This window comes from Pinus tabuliformis, chromosome X (assembly GCF_031772625.1).
Source record: "Pinus tabuliformis cultivar Carrire ecotype Pingquan chromosome X, CPIR1, whole genome shotgun sequence".
Lineage (NCBI taxonomy): Eukaryota > Viridiplantae > Streptophyta > Pinopsida > Pinales > Pinaceae > Pinus > Pinus tabuliformis.
The window spans coordinates 1197209125-1197214037 of NC_142308.1; positions in this window are offsets into that span (position 1 = coordinate 1197209125).

Sequence of the window (4913 nt, forward strand, 5' to 3'; positions counted from 1 at the left end):
CGCGGTTTCTTGGCAGCCAAACTTTGTGAAACTCTCTGGAACGGTGTTAGGGACTCCTTAGACCCTCTCTGAACCTTCCCGACCTCTTCCAAGCATTTCTCCTCCTTGATCCACCTCTGCACAGTAAAAAATAGTTAAAAGCACATGCATGATAATTCCAACAACTTAATCTAAAATACAAAAAGATGTTTTCTTCAGATAGAGGTAGTCTAGGCACATGTATTTTACCTTCATAGAAGTAATGGAATCTCTTTCAGTAGTTTGCATGCTCTCCTTTGTGTCAGTAGGACTAGCTGGTAGAATTAGGGTTTGCTAGGGTTTGCATTTCTTTTCGGCTTTCAGTTTCTTTTTGCAATTAGATTAGCTTCCTTAGAGTTAGCTTTCATCCATCAATTAAAAAGCTTCTTCTAAGAGCTCATAGAAGTTGGCTTAAGCTCCTAGTGGACTTGTGCCAGCTGACCAAGTGACAGCTGCGGCAAGAGCTAGTACTTGTGCATACAGCACCGTCGCTTCCAAGTTTGTTACGAACTACCGGGTTGATAAAATTAAAGAAGGGAGTTCTAGGAGTTGTAGCATTATTGCTACAATACTGGAGCCCACCATCTTTTTGGCGCCGTTGCCGGGGAAGCGTCAGAGTATTGGTGATTGCTGCATTTATTCTATTTTCCACTACAACCTTCTGCTAAGTAGTTTATTTCATTTCCATTATGCAATTTTGTTTATGCAAAAGTAGATTAGCTTTTCCCACTTTCGTAGATTAGCATTTCAATTCCGCAATTTCATTTCTGCAAGCGTAGACTAGCATTTCAATTCCGCAAGCGTAGACTAGCATTTCATTCCTGCAATTTTATTTGAGCAAAATAGATTAGTAATTTCCTGCTTTCATTTCAATTCCGCATTTTCATTTCAACAAGATAGTTAGTTGCAGTTCAATCTATTTTGGTTTTTGTAGGTACAAGCAGAAAAAAGAAAAAAAAACAACCAAAAAAGATTTCTTTTCATGCCTTGTAGGAGTAAAGATAAGTTAGAAAAATGATTGCACAACACCCCCACTGCTTCACACAGTCAACCTTCTCTCTTCTTCGATGGCCGTGATTAAAGAACCCTTAGGTGGACAACAAGACATATTTGAAGAACCTCAAGGGAAGAAGAAGAAGAAACCATTCCTCTGGAGCAAATGGCTACAAGCAGAAATGTTGGGAGTAGCACCTTGTCCAAAGACGAATTTGAAAATCAGATCGAAGATTTCAAGAGTGATATGAGGCAGTTTCTTGCCATGCAACTGGATACCTTGCGGATCCAAAAGAAGCAATAAGAAGCCAAGAGGGCTTTGGCCATTTTTTGTCCTAGGTGCACTAGGAAGCATCCTAGGAACGAATGTCCATTGTACTCCATAGAAGTGTGTTTTGTATGTGAAGAATACCATCCTACAGATCAGTGCCCTTCCTTACCCAGAATCAAAGCTGCATATCAGAGAGCCAAAGGAGCCACTGAATCACTCTATTATATGAACCAAAGGAGGCCACATGAACCTAGATGTTATCAGAATGAACTGCAAGGGACATCTGAGACCTATTATGACCCCTATCAAGCCACTTTCATGCCTTCTTGGGGTCCCCCTGCTCATCCTTCCTGGTTCACACCTCCTCCTTGTTCCTTCATAGATCCATATTATGCCCAACCAGCTGCCCATTCATTTCACTCTTATGCTCAGCCACAGCCTCAGTGGAATGCACCTCATCAGGGGTGGAGGCCCCAATACAACACTCCTCCTGCTTCTTTTCCTCCACCACCTGCTCAACCACAAATATCACCTCCTCCTCCACCAAGGCAACCCCAAATGCCTACCCAACCACAACCCCATCCACATCCATCTCAAATACCCACCTCCACTCAACTACCCGTACCACCATTCCCAAAACCATACCATGGAGCAGCTCAACCCAATTGCAAAGTTGAGGCACAACATGTCCAAACAACTGCTCTTGAGCTCAATAATCTTCACGATAGCTCAGGAAGAGTATTGCAAAAAAGAGACTATATTGAAAGCATTGAAGGACCACATCAGGCAAAAGAAGATTCAGAAGAGGAAATCAAAGAACCATGGGCTTTACTTGATGAAGAGAAGACATCAGAAGCAGAGATAAAGAAAGATCCTTCATGGTTACCATCAAATCTTCCATGTATTCAAGAGAAAGATCAGCAAAAAGAGGAAGATGAGGAAGTCATGTTAGAAGGTGACATGAAACATGATCCAGATCAGCAAAAGAACCAAGGATATCAGAGCTATATTGAGATATGGTTTCAGAAGGTCACTAAGTTGCAGCAGTACTCTCTTCTTCAGCTATGTTTGATCCCTTCAAAGTCAGATCATTTGGTCTCTAAAATACGGATAGCTGTCCAAGCATGCATTTCGAGCCTCCACATCATTTTGTCTCTAATCTCGATGTGCACATGGCTCCATTGGAAGTATTCTTATACTTGAGAACAATTTTGTTTTTCAAGTAGGGTAGGGTAGAAAAAAAAAGAAAAAAAGGAAAAAAAGAAAAGAAATGAAAAAATGGAAATAAGAGGAAAAATCTAAGGTGAAAAACTCCTCGGAGGCACCTTATATTGGCTCATTGATTGAAAACCTCCATGAGGCAGTCAATGGGTTGGGAAAAAAGAGAAAAGAGAATAAGATCTCTGGGTGAAAACCTCCCTTGGAGGCGCCCAGGGCAGGAAATTAGGGTGAAAACCTCCATGAGGCGCCCTAGTTGTTTTTTCAAAAAAAAAAAGAGAAAAAGAAAAAGAAAAATAAATCTAATTTCCTTTGAATAATGTCAGGTTGCAGCAGTGACATTGCAGGTCAGGAGGATCACTCAAAACAAAGACAAAGGAGTTTTTGTGCCTTCTAGAGGAAGTTCTATATTTCTACAGGAAACATCCTGTAGAACCTTCAAGCGAGCCATATTCGATTTTGGAAGGGGATCTAAAGCTTGGAATCCATTGGTTATGCCTGCAAGCATCCATGTTCCCATTCCTCACCCTTTTCCATCATCTTTTCCACCTCATTGTGCTTCTTCATTGTGCTTCTACAGGAAGTTCCTGTAGAAATTGTAGGAAGCTAGAAATGGATTTCAAAAAGGTGGTTTGGCGAACATGGTAGCTTCCTCAAGGGTTAAGAAGTCCTCCTGCACTTTTCAACTCCTCCTCCATCATCTCCATGCCTGCATCACAGCCCAAGTTCATTTTTCATAACATGCAACAAAATTGCAAAATGCCTCGAAGCAAAAATACCTAGAACAAAATTTGTTTTTTCCTTAACTTGGAAACCATGCATCCATTTGAAAAACCGTTTTACAGAGAATCATACAGGGATGATGGAAACATGCTTGAGCAGTTTCAGCCAATTCCGGTGCACGGTTTCCAAGAAATCAGCCTCCATCTCCTTTAGCCATTTTTGCATTTTCTCCATATCCGTGCATCCGCTTTAAAACCTGTTTCATGGGGAGATGAACATGGGTGATAGTAGCCTACCCAAGCAGTTTCAGCCAATTCCGATGCACGGTTTCTGAGAAATTGATCTCTGAAATCTTCAGCCATTTTCCATTTTTCTCGAAATCTGTGAATCCATTGATCACGATTTTTCTATGGGAGGTGCATAATGATGATAGGAATGCACTCATCAAATTTCAGATCAATCTAGTTTACCGTTTGGGAGCAATGGCGAAAACAAGTTCTGGTCCTGTAAAATTCAGCAGCAGCAGCTTGAAGTTGCAGATTTGAACGTGGAAACAAATGCTTGTAGCTTAGATCTGGTCAGAGGACACCTGCACAAGGAAAACAACCAAAAAAAATCAGCAGCCAAGCCACATGCAACCGCAAAAACTAGTGCATGCAGCAAATGACAGGCCACAACACCTCACAACAGCCATTGGACTTCCAGGTACGTGACTGAAACTCATTCCTCTGATTGCATGAATGTAATTTAGAAACTGCATGAGCAATGAGATGGTCGGGATTAAAAAAATCAGTGGCCAGCTAACTAACCACCGTCATCCAATTCAATAGCGCTCAGTGGGTGAATGAGACACGTGCGCTCAACCATCTCAAGAGGGAATTAGAAAACATGTAGTGATGGACAGTTAAACTTCAGCGTGATTGATGGACGAAATTACAGGTAGAGAAAAAATAGTTAAGCACTGCAGGGGACCAACAGTTTGCATGGGCCAACGCATGTCTCTGCCACCTCACCACAAATCATGCCACAATTAAAAATGCTCGGCTGACTCTCACCATCCACTGATTAATTTGCACTTGCAACATTCTTAGTTGAAGTATGCGTCCTCTGCTCCCACAATTGGTTAACCTATCGTCCTCCACTAAGCTTTGCGGCCTGGTTCGAATTTCTCTAGTGTATCGGGCTCACTCAAAGGCAGAATAACATTCTACAGGAAACGGGAGAGGTCTTCTACAGGAAGTACGTTATATCCTTCTGAAGCAGAGGAGCCTGAGTTTTTCTTCATCAAGTTTGGAGCTTGAAGAAAGGTAGGCTCAAAACCACCATTCCCATGCATGATATTTTGAAAGGTGGTGAACTAGGTTGGTTGAAATGGGGACAATTAAAACCAGTCTGCCCGTGGGTCAAGAATGGTGGTTTGCTCGTGGGATACACAGAATTTCTTTCAAATAGCGCTGCATCACATTCTCTTCCAAGGTTCCTATTAACAAATGCTCCATATGATAATGATAAACCACTGTAAGGCTTACTTGTGCATAAAAAAATTTGTGACTGTTATGTGGTTGGAATAAAAAACAAGCTCTGCACCCTGTCTCAGAGAGCCTAATTCCCTTTTGTCAGTCGAATTTGGGCAGCAACAGCATTCTAAATGGGGATTTGGTGCAAAGGAAAATACAAAAAAATTGAGGGG